At 50.1% G+C, this 11,636-nt stretch overlaps 1 long non-coding RNA gene across 1 annotated transcript; it reads right to left on the bottom strand.

Moving 5' to 3' along the window:
* Positions 1-4,313: 4,313 nt before the first annotated feature.
* On the bottom strand, positions 4,314-10,833 carry LOC147651126 (uncharacterized). The gene is made up of 4 exons (XR_015275104.1): positions 10,636-10,833; positions 6,577-9,134; positions 5,966-6,037; positions 4,314-5,870 (listed from the first exon to the last, which is right to left on the bottom strand). It is a non-coding gene; the product is annotated as an uncharacterized LOC147651126 (long non-coding RNA).
* Between the last annotated feature and the right edge of the window lie 803 nt (positions 10,834-11,636).

Below are 11,636 nucleotides of genomic sequence, written 5' to 3' on the forward strand. Positions count from 1 at the left end.
CACCCACTCTCTGCATCTCATGTAAATGAGGAAAAAGGCAATTAAGCATGTGTGGTTTGTTTGATGAAGTAAGTCAGTGGTCTTTTTATGAGTAGAGGTCCTGAAAGGGAGAAAGGAATGCATCTTGACTTTCCTACCTTTCAGGCAAAGACAACAAACAGGCTAGATGGGCGTCTGTCTGGGCTCTTAGTTTCTTGTTGTAGTGAGCCTTTTTGATTTACTATTGTTTTTATCAGGTTTTCTATTTTCTTTCTTAAGCCAAACTGAGTCAGTGCCTCCATCTTCTAGTCTTGATAAGGCCTCCCCGTTTGCCCATGGTTTTAGCATGTTCCCTCTGTTTGTTTTCAGTTGGAAATTCCAGGAATGCCAGATCTTAATTAAAACTCCGGCTTTTCCAAAATCTAAAATTTTTAAAGTTTTGTGCTTCACAGGTATTCCAGGAAATCTGTACCTCTCAAGTACCTCAGCCAATGGGGAAAGAGAAAGGGACACATGACCGAGAAATTAGAATACAAAGGAGGCTACGTCTTCCAAAAATTTGAGAGACCCCAGGGGAATGGCCCATGGCCTCTCCCTTTATTCAAATAAAGGACTTGTCTCTGTCTGCTTTTTGGATATAAACCACTGGTGTTTGTGGATTAAATTTCCTGACACCTTCAAGGCCCGAGCGAGCAGGGGATGGCTCTGGGCAGGGTTCCTGGCCAGGAGCAGGCCCCAGAGTGCCTCTGCCTTTCAAGGGCAATCTCATCCCTGCTTTTCCTCCTGCCCACCTTGCTTTGCCTCTGCCTGCTGCTCCTGGGGCTGCTCTTGGCCAGGCAGCCTCAGTGGCAGCCAGCACTGGCTGCAGCCCGAGCGGGCTCCCCAGGACAAGGCCCAGGATTAAAAGGCCAAAGAAAGGCCTGGGCAGCAGCAGAACTCTCAGCAGAGTCCTTGGGACAACCACCCACAAGTGCACAGCAGCATGACTATGAGTTAGGCTACCAGTGCTAAGTGCAGAGTTTTATGAAAACTGGAGAGAAAAATCAACAAATTACTGAATCATCTTGTACAGTTTCTGAATCCCAAAATAGCAGCATAGAAGCACAAGTGGCAGAGTGAAGACTGTCACTACTGTGCCAATCATACAGGATTTGCGGACATCCTGGGGGCAGACAGTTCTTGCCAGGTGCTCTGGATCCTTGATATAGAGTCCTGTTTCAGTGATAACACCTGTGACAGCAAAGGGCAGTGAGAGCTCATGCTGTGCTCCACTGCTGAGCAGGCAGCATGCTGGGTATGCCTGGACCTTCTCTGTTTCCCCCAGAGCTGGGGCCTGCAGGCACCTTGCTGCCCCTTGGCACAGGCTGTGCCCCCCAACAGAGCCCAGAAGGATAGCGCAGCCGCTTGGGCAGTGGCTTCTTCCAGGGACACAAGTCAAACCCATCCCCGAGCAGCCACTGCCATCCCTGACCCTCCCTGCTCTGCGACAGCTCTTCCAGCCCAAGGGGACAGAGCCAGGCCCTGTCAGGACACACTGGAGCCCTGGCCTCCCTCTCTGCCCTTTCCCCACCATGGTCACCCCTTGCAGCCACTCCCAGGTTTCAGGATGTGTCTCACACGGAGGGACCCCAGCAGGACCGCTCAGCCTGGCTGAGTCTGGCACAGCAATCACCTTCTGTGGCACTGTCAGGTATCTCCTCCATTCGTGTAGTGGGATCTGGCACAAAGCCATTGCATTCTGCAGGAAGTTCTGCCTTCTGCAAAGACTTCTGGTCCATCTGTGGAGAAAGAAGCACAGCTGGATCAGATGGAACTACTGCCCATTGAGGTGGTGACTTCTTCAGGAAGTAATATTTGTCAAAGACACATCCATGTCTTTGTCATGATTTCCAGATCAGGAAAATTCCAAGGCTCTTTGGGTTTACACAAGACTCTCCCTCTGCTTAAAGCTGCCCCTCCTGATCTACCCAGAGACTGAGAAATTGCAGGGGACCTCAGGGCGTGCATGGCCTGTGGTGCACTTGGGGCTCTCTGCCAGCTGATGCCAGATGCCTTCCTGCAGAGGCTGGGGAGAAGCAGCAGCCAGGCCAGGCTGGGAAACAGCTCTGCATGGCATGACAGCAGCAGTGGGGCAGCAAGGCTGCCATGGATCCCTTCCTGCTGTGCGTGTGTCTCCGTTTTAGAAGACAGGTGTCTGCTAGGGAGAGCAGAAGCTTCCCTTGGGATGAAAGAATGTAGACCCCCCCCTTCCTCCGAATTATTAAAATTTTGAAATCAAGGGGCTTTCAGGCAGAGATTCTGGGGATAGGAATAACTAGTGTAACCAGGCGAACAAACAACAGCAACTACAGCATTAACAAGAAAACAGAAGCAGGGACCGCGTGACAGCTTTCTTGGCTGAGAGGGATTGTTATAAATGCAACGGCAAAATATGATTAATATAGACAACAATTTATTATAAAACCATTAAATCACAAACGGGGGAAAATAAAAACCACAATAAAATAGATCAGCGCAGCGCTGGGTGGACAGGGGTCTATACCCAGAGGTACAGATTTACCCAAATCCACACAGAGGATAGAATGTCCAGGGTTTTTATAGGGGTTTTGTGTCCTGAGGCCAAAATTCCAAGCAGGCACCATTCACCAAAGGTCCTTGATTGTTGGGTGAATGGATTTCCTGGCATTGGAGAATAGAGTTAACAGGTGTCAGGGCAGAGTCTCCTCATATGTAAAGAGATTCTTGATTTCATTTTGGTTCGGGCCATCAGGGTGGAGTAGTGGGATCCGGGTTGGAGCCGATGAATATCTTGGTTGGGCTCTTCCCTTTGTCCAGTCTGATTGCTTTTTCAATAGTGGTTTGCTGGGTGGGGTGTCCTAGTCCAGCGATGGGCATCTCCTCTGAGCTCGTTCCTTTGTCAACCTGATTGCTTCCCCAACAGTGGTCGGCCAGGTGGGATGTTCAGGTCTGGAGATGGGTATCTCCTCCGAGCTCGTTTCTTTGTTAGCTTGATGGCCCATGTCCTGCCCATTCTCTTCGGTTGATGGGCGCCAGCTAGGATCTTTATCTGGGTTTCTGCTTGTATTGTTATCTCCTGAATGGGAATTTGCGACTAGATCTGGGAAAAGACTTTCTGGCCACACTGTATTTTATATCTTCTCATGTTATTATAAGTACAGATATATTTATTTAGGTCTTTCCGAATTTTTATTCATAACTATATTTATTACAGGATGGATGAGAGGCTTTGTTTTCACAAACCCCCTCGGGCGGGCAGTCCCGGTGCTCCTGCAGGGCTCTGAGGAACAGTCAGCTGGAACAGCAGGGACGAGATGAGATCCTGGGCTGGTGGCTGAGGTGGATCAGCAGCTCTGTGGCGGTGGCTGGCACTGCCACACGTCCCGGCAGGACAGGGGGTGCGAGGCCACCAACGAAGAGGGAAGAAGGAGAAGCAGCAGCAACTCCGTCTGGGTGACGCCTGGTGATCCCTTCTCCCCACCGCAGCAGCTCCATGACCCAGCAAAACGAACGTCCTTCCCTGAAACCGAAGGACAGCCCAAAAACTGTCCCCACCCTCCTTTTCTGCCACCTTCCCCCCCCCCCACCCCCATCCGGGCCTGGCCACTCTTTGTCCTTTGTCGAGCACCCCTAAGTACCGGTAGTTAGGTTGTCCCAGCACATAATGGGCAAAAATTCCATGGGCAGGCCAGAACACTAAACAAAACAAAAAAAAGGACACCTAACCCTCAACAGCGTGGTACTGCGAGATTCCTGTGAGGCACTGCGTGTCTGCGTGTCCAGATGTGCAGAGAAAGGCCCCGGCTGCTGAGGGAAATGCACCCACCACGGTGTCTGTCCAGATCACTCAGCATCCCATCCATGTGTTTGGATGTCTCCAGTATCTCCTGTAGCAGGGCTCAGGCCTAGGGGCACAGCAATTACCTCCTGGGACTGTGCCTGGCATGGCCTCCCTTCCTGCAGCAGAGGCTGCACATGAGCCACTGCTTCCTCCATCTTAAAAACGAGATTCACCTAATAAATTATAAAAAGAATTTAATATAAACAAAAGACAATTAGGAGACAAAAGAAATAAAGCAAAGGGTTAAAACGGCCGGGTGCCCTGGTGCCTTGCCAGGAACACACCTGGTATCTCAGGAACACTCCTTTTATCCCCCCCTGCTGTGAAGATTTAATGCATATTCAAAGCGTCCCCTCCCTGGTTCCGCCTTCTTAGATCATGCTTTTGTACAATTTTTATTTTCTGCTGGTCAGCATTTACTTTTGCTGGTCATCATTATTCTTGCTGATGAGCATTATTTTGGAGTTTGGTTTCCTTTCTTTTGCACATGGTCACTTGTGATAAGAGTCCGGGCCCCTCATCCTTCCCCTGAGGGCAGCTGGTCTTCATATCTTCCGCTGATAACAGTTTGGGTTCTATTGTTCTCCTGATAACAACTTGGGCTCCAGTGTCCTTGCCCTCTGGGGTTTCCTTGCCTTGTACCTAGGAAATTCTTTTAAACTTAAGACTTGTTAGCATAGCTAAAAAGTATTTAATATATAATATTCATCTGCGAAAGCCAGTATCACAATACAAATTTATAACATCTGGGAAACACCACCTTCAGCACAGCTTTCTGGTCCTTCTCTGTATTTTTTAATCTGTTTTTCTCTGATTCTGCTGCATGTTTTCTGCACTTCTCCTCACTCCTGGATTTCTCAGTCCTTTCTGGGCTGAGCTCTTTCAGGATACTCCCTCACAGGGAGTCCTGCTTCTTTCAGTTCTCCGGGTCTGAAGAAAACTCTAAAGCTCATTAGGATCTTGTTTTTTGGGTTTATTAGGATTTTATCACAAAAATTGGCAGGTCTTTCCAGACGTTCTACACAAGTTCAAATCACTACAACCTGGCATACTTTGGGCTTTGATGGTACAAAATCGCCCTGAACTACTCAGCTGTCTCATCTTTATTTTCACTCTATTAACTACAGACATGTGCACTGTTTTTATATACTAACAAATAAATTTTCTATATTTACTTACTTAACTAGAACTGCGACCAATCACTCTCTGTGCTCTTAAAAACTGCAGAATCATGAAGAAGGTAGAAGGAAAGCTAAAAACTACGGTTTTTTTCTTCCATCTTTACTCTATGTATTAAACACTCTAAAATCTACATTCTTCACTTCAGTGGCACAATAAACATTCTACTACTTTTTACTTTATTTTTTATAAATCTTGGTTTACTCAGGGGCATTTGGAAGCTTTTCTGTCAGTGACAAATAGGATTAATAATTTTTTGGAGAATAGGACAAATAGAGAAATGTCTCTTCATTTTTGGATTCTTACACTCTAGAGAAGGAACATTTTACAGCTGGATCAGATGGAACTGTCCCACAGACAGGAGGTGGCATCTTCAGGAGGGAATGCTTGTCAAAGTCATGGATTAGGATCAGGAAATCATATCAACTTTTGGGATTGGCCAGGGCCCTCCCTTCTCCGAACAGCCATCATTGCTGGTTTACCCTGAGGACAGGAAATTGCAGGGGATCTCAGGGTGTGCACTGTCTGTGGTGCACTTTGGTGTCCCTGCCCACTGATACCAAACGCCTTCCTGCAGAGGCTGGGGAGAAGCTGCAGCCAGGCCAGGCTGGGAAACAGCCCTGCAGGCCGTGAAATCAGCAGCAGGGCAGCGAGGTTGCCATGGATCTTTTCCTGTTGTGCCGGGCACGGCGTGTCCAGATGTGCAGAGAAAGCCCCTGGCTGCTAAATCTCAGGTGTAGGCTGAAGGACATGGACCCACCTTGTTCTCCCTGCAGCATTTCTTTAAGGATTTGCTGCATGGTACTGGATGGTTCATGAGGTTTCTTGTGTCCTGTAGCTGTGTTCTTTCTTGCTGGGGGACATAAGAGAAAAATATTTCTACTTCCCAGCAGTGGATCCCACAAACCAGTGTTCAGCCTGTGGGGTCAGCACGGACACACCACTCACCCCTGCGATGGGAGCCGGGCTTGTGTGAAGTATCCAGAAAAGGAGCTGGGAAAGTCCTCCCTGCAGACACACCTGTAACTCAACAGACACAGAAATTTCTGTCATCTCTGCCAGCTGGACTTTTGGGCTCTGAGCTGGCTGCTCTCCCCGGGGGAAAGGCTTTCATCTACCCTCAGCATCTCCCAGAGGCTCAGTCCTGGACATGAGTTGGGAAGCCAGATCACCTTCACCAAAAAGCTTGGCTACATAAAAGGCAGGACAGAAGAGCTCCCATGTCTATGTAGGAGATCCTCGGGCACCCTGGGGCCAGCAAAGGAGCCGTGCAAGGCACAGCCCTGGGCCTGGCCCCTTCCCTCTCTGCTCCTCTCCGTGGCTGCAGAGAGCACACGGAAGGAGACACTGGCATTGCACACAGGAAGAAGATTGACAGCAAAATGCTCCTTCTTCCCACGGACAGCGATGCTGTGGGATCACTCAGGGCTTCAGAAGGGAGCAGGGTGAGGTTTCCACAATCCACCAACCTTCAGACCCTTAAGGGAAATGGCATGAGAGTGAGCTCTGCCCACATTGACTCTGATTATTCTGTGCAGAAGGGGATATTGAGAACTTGCCTCCAGCATTCTCCATGGATCTCAAGCCGCCATGTGCCAGGGCTTTCTGATAATCCATGTTCTGTTCCCAATCTAGAAGGGATCACAGATCCAAACCGTTTATTTTTCCATGGTGCCCACAGCGGAGCCGTGTTCGCCTTTGTCTGGCAGGAAAGGGATGCGGGCAAAGCGGGCAGGTGCCACCCTGATCGATCCATTTGTCAGCCAAGCCTGAGCACCCCCAGTGTTTCTGGTTTCTTAACTAATTTCTCCCTGGCTCCTCTCTAACACGAGCAAGACAAGAGCATGGCACAGTCCAGTTTGACAAGTAAGGCTTGTGAACGACTGAGTGATTCCACTAAATTAAAAACCCAGTGTGCTTGAAAGCCGATCTTCTGTTTGCTCAGGCCTCCTCACCTCTGTAGATGAGGTGACTTTATGCTGCTGCTATGTGGGTTTTAAGAGGTCTGTGATAGAGATGAGGAAGTGTTAAATTCTTTTCAATGAGCTGCCCAAAGCAGTGACTTTAGTCTCTGGCTGGGGAGTAGCACCCCGGCCTTGTTGAACACAGGCAGCAGCACGAGCAGGGCTCCTCCAGCAGCAGGGACACGCCACGAGCCAGGAGGGGACCGTGGCACCAGGGGGGACCATGGCACCAGAGGGGACTGTGGCACCAGCCGTGCCCAAGGTCTGGACAGGGTGGCAAAGTCAGAGGTGGTGCTACCAGGCTGCAAGAACAGCCCAGGCAAGGTGTGGTGAGGAGCCAGCTCTGGGGGCTATCCAAGGAGTCCTGTCAAGAGCAAATGGTTCTAATATTCTCTCTGGGACAAAAAAGGAGCAGCCCCTTCAGTGAACTGGTGCTAATAAATATTTGCTGACAAGTGGTGAGGTTTCTCTGCAAATGGGCTTTGATGGGAAATTTCTGACCACATTTGGTTTTGCTCTTCAAGTCCAGCACCTGAGCAGCTTTGGTGAGGAATGGAGAATTGTTTGCAGCTCAGTATCTTCTCTGTACATGTAAGGAGAAGCCTTACATTTTAGCACAGGAGAAACGTAAAGGAAAGGTTTAAAAGCTTTCCCCTCCTGAACTGACACTCTTTCCGAGGAGTCTGTGCGGAGAATTCCCCTCAGCCACTGCCAGGCTGTGTTTGCCTCCTCTGCAGGCTCAGGATTCTGGGAGTTCCACGAACCTCAACTGCCACCGTATTTTCCTCTGAATGTTTCTTGCTGGGCAGCACACAGGGAGAATATTTTGTGCTAGATTCTCTTCTGGGCTTTGAGGTGAATCTCATTAATTCAGTTAATTTGCACGTCCAGATGAACATTTTGCAGGTATTAAGGAAAAAGGAAATGCAAAATGCTCAAAATTTGAGTGGCCCAACTGTTATAAACAAAAAACAACGTTCAAATTAAATGTTTGTTTACCCATGTTGCTGTTCCAATCCCGGTTTATGTCCCTGGTTGAGGTGCTTGGTGTTGTCAGCTCAAAAGGTTCATTGTTAAAAGTTTTTTTTTACTCATTTGTCATTTGTACCCCTCTTGTTCTCTTCCAACTCGTCCAGTAGTTTGGTCGCTGCTCCCCAGAATACACTTCCGCATTCCCCGTAAGGATTTGCGCACGTGCGTGTATTAAAATCATCATTCACAGGTGGTAACCTGCGAATAAAGACCGTCCTGGAGAACATCCACTCTCAGAGAACACCTAGAAACCACCCTGTGGAGGCAGCAAGGACCCGAGGAGGCTGGATACGCCGGTCTCAGCCCAATGAACTGGTCTCCACGACCTAAGGAGCACTCGAGCAGGAAGACTCCCCTGGACTATCGAGCCAAAACGGAGGTCTCCAGACAACCCCTGCAAGGATAGAGACTCCAGTCCTGCCGACGGCTAATGACGACAGGTCTGTGTGATCCTCCTCCTGGACGTCAACCATTGGGAGCAGCAGAGGTGGCGTGCACCCCAAGCCCCCACCTCTGGGCCCTTTCCTCTTTAATAAAGACTTGGAAACAGGAGCAGAAGGTCTCCTAGCCCGTCATTTACGTCACAACCACACTAAAAGTGAAATCTAAACTGAAGAACTTTTTGTCGCCTAGTAGGTAGGGTAAAACATGCAGAGTTAAAAAGTTCTTTGAAGATATTCAGCCAGCACCCAGCTGTATGAAAATCAAAAGAGCAAAGGAGGAGACAGGGCATGGGAAGAATGTTCAGCCCTTCCTGTTGAAGGGAAAACAGCTGGAAAACTGCTTCTGGTTCTTACCCATAGGCAACAGGTGTTATTTCTAGCCAAGAGCAGATGCCCAAAGCTGTTGCTGGCCCAAGGCCTGCCATGGCCCACTTTTAGTCCTAGCTGAACCAGGGTGGCCGGCTCAGGAGGGGAGGAGGATCTCAGGGGGAAATCGACATCACAGTTGGGCCAGGGTACCATAGGGGAGGCAGGGAGAGCTGGTGCTCTGCTTTCCAGGGTGACTCCTGCTTTTGAGGCCATGTCTGACAGCTGCCAAACCACATGGTCTCTGGGCTTCCTGGGGATGAGGCAGAGTTGCTCATTCTTGGCCAGGACGCTGGAGCAGCAGACACATTCCTGTGGAGAGAGGAGGTGCCTGAGGCCCCCAGCTGCTGCTGGCACACAGAGACCCTCCTGCACAGCAGGGCCCAGAGTGGCTAAGGCTCCCCAGCACGGCTGCAGCTGCTGGCACAGCTTGGCCCAGCTGGAGAGCTGCCCCTCAAGGCTCCAGTGGGCAGGGGATGGCTCTGGGCAGGGTCCCTGGCCAGGAGTGAGCACCCAGAGTGAGTCTGCCTTTCAAGGGCAATCTCTTCCCTGCTCTTTCTCCTGCCCACCTTGCTTCTTCAGGAGCCCTGGCTGGGATATTGCTGAGTAAATGCACTGACTTTGAACAAAAGACCTTTCAGTGGAGCCAGGGGGTGGGATCTCACAGAAAAGCTATCACTAATCTCTCCATAGCAGAATTATGCACCAGGTTTATTTCTGTGCTCTCAACTTGCACTTCGCTCCTTTCCTCCCCCTCCCCGTGTTCCCTGCCTGCTTTGCTCTCTTTGGTTTGGGGCTTTTTGTTCATCATGATTTAGTTTCTAATGAATGCTTCAAATTCTTTTAAAAATAGGAAACTTGAAAATTAAGTAAGTATAAAGCTCTTGTGGTAAATACTATGCAGGATACCAATGATCTGAGCTTTGATTTTGTATCAAAACCCCGTCATTAAAGACGTGAGACCCTTAGAGGTTAGACCTGTACAGTTCATAAGATTGAGGAACTGTCAATCCATAAGGCTTGGCACTTGCTTTCAAGTACTAAAAACCATTTGTGCTTAGATTGCAGTTCTCCAGCCTTACCAGGAAAAGGCCCCAATTTTGGCAAGCAGCAGTGTTTTGCATTCAGCAAGTATTTTCTCCTAGTTAAGGCATACCTTGCTTATAATCCAAATTACCTCTCTATCAAATGGTGTCGATTTTAGAAGTGAAAATTATTCATGCTGGAAAGGCAGCATTTATTCCTTCCCATTCCAAGCAGAGGGAGCTTGCCTGTGACAGGTTCCCATGGACCAGCTGAATAAATGGATCTGCTTCCTGAGTGAGCATGACTCACAGAACAAAAATCACCAGAAAGTAATTGATGCTTTGCTACCTCATGTCCTCAAACCAAACCTTTAATTCTATTAATCCACATTTATCTGTCATTATATCCAAGAAATAAACAGTAAATAACCCTGAAACAGAGTCATTACCCCACGGGCAGAGCCTACAGAACACCCTGAGCCTTCCAGCTTGTCTGGGCAGCCCCTCAAGGCAGAGCTGAATTCCGCCCGTCTCTAAAGGCTGTGGAGAGCAGAGCGGGGAGAAGGAGCAGCTCTGCCCTGTTACCGTCAGAAAGGAGCTGTCAAAGCATCGCTTCCTTTCCTCCCTCCTCCCTCGCCAGCCTCCTCCTGCCCGGGGACGGCAGCTCAGATCAAAGCGGGCGGGGGCGGGCTGCAGCTGCACACGAGAAAGGCGGCGAGCGCGGATGGGCAGCGGCAGGCAGGCAGGCCAGCTCAGCACCACGGCACCACCCCGGGAGCGGGACACACCTCGGGACAGGGACACACCTCGGGAGCAGCCCGAGCCCAGATCCGCCTCACAGCCGATGCTCTACGACACGCTAGAGCTGTCAGCACCAAGGCTGGAGGCCAGGAATGAGGAGGCAGATCTTTAGCTGGGCTCCAGGGAGCAGCCCCTTCCCCGAAACACACAAGGACAGAAAACAGGGACCGAGCCTGGGGGAGGACTCTTATCCTGGGGAGGATTAGGGGGAGGTTTCAACTTCTCAGCAAATCAGGGAGAGCCGGGGAGGTACAGAAGGTGGGGTTTACCATGCTCTAACAAATGGCGAAACACAGGGAGGGGACACAGACTGACAAGCAGAGAAACAATCCACTGGGGCGTCGTGGTTTGGGGGAATTCCAAAGGGGAGGCTAAGCCGGGGGTTGGCACAAGGGGGGATTGACAGGGAACCTGCTGGAACAAGGGACAGGAATCGGGGTGGATTGGCACTCAAGGGGAAAGGCATAACGCAGGATTGACAGCCCAGGGGGGAGGCACAGGGAACATTTCAGGGTGAAGAGGCAGGGCTGGGACAGGGATTGGCAGGCGACTGAGGAGCTACAGCTTGGGGCGAAGCAGCTGAGCTGGGGGGTGGCAGAACATCCCAACAGAAGGGAACACAGTATTCACAGCATGAAGAGCACAGATGCGCCCCAACACTCGTCTGTGGGTTCCTCCAGTTCCTGGGGAACAGAAATCCCTCCCTTTTCCAGCCCTAATCCTGCCAGGGAGGCTCCTGCATGGAGAACACCACCAGCCAGGTGTGGATGTCACCTGTGCTCCAGGGGTGTCCTTCTCCTTGAGTCTCCTCCTGCAGCCTGCAGAAAGGCTCCCAATAACATTGAAATGACTAGTTTTAATGGAGTTCTGTGTTGAAACAGCTCACAATGGGCAAGATGAATGTGAGCTGGGAGAGCTGCTGAAGTACATAAAGAAAACCAGGCCCTGCATTGTTTTTAAAGGCAGATTTATGAACCATCCATCAGCT

Source organism: Cyanistes caeruleus, chromosome 11, assembly GCF_971803275.1.
Source record: "Cyanistes caeruleus chromosome 11, bCyaCae1.hap1.1, whole genome shotgun sequence".
NCBI classification, from domain to species: Eukaryota; Metazoa; Chordata; class Aves; order Passeriformes; family Paridae; genus Cyanistes; species Cyanistes caeruleus.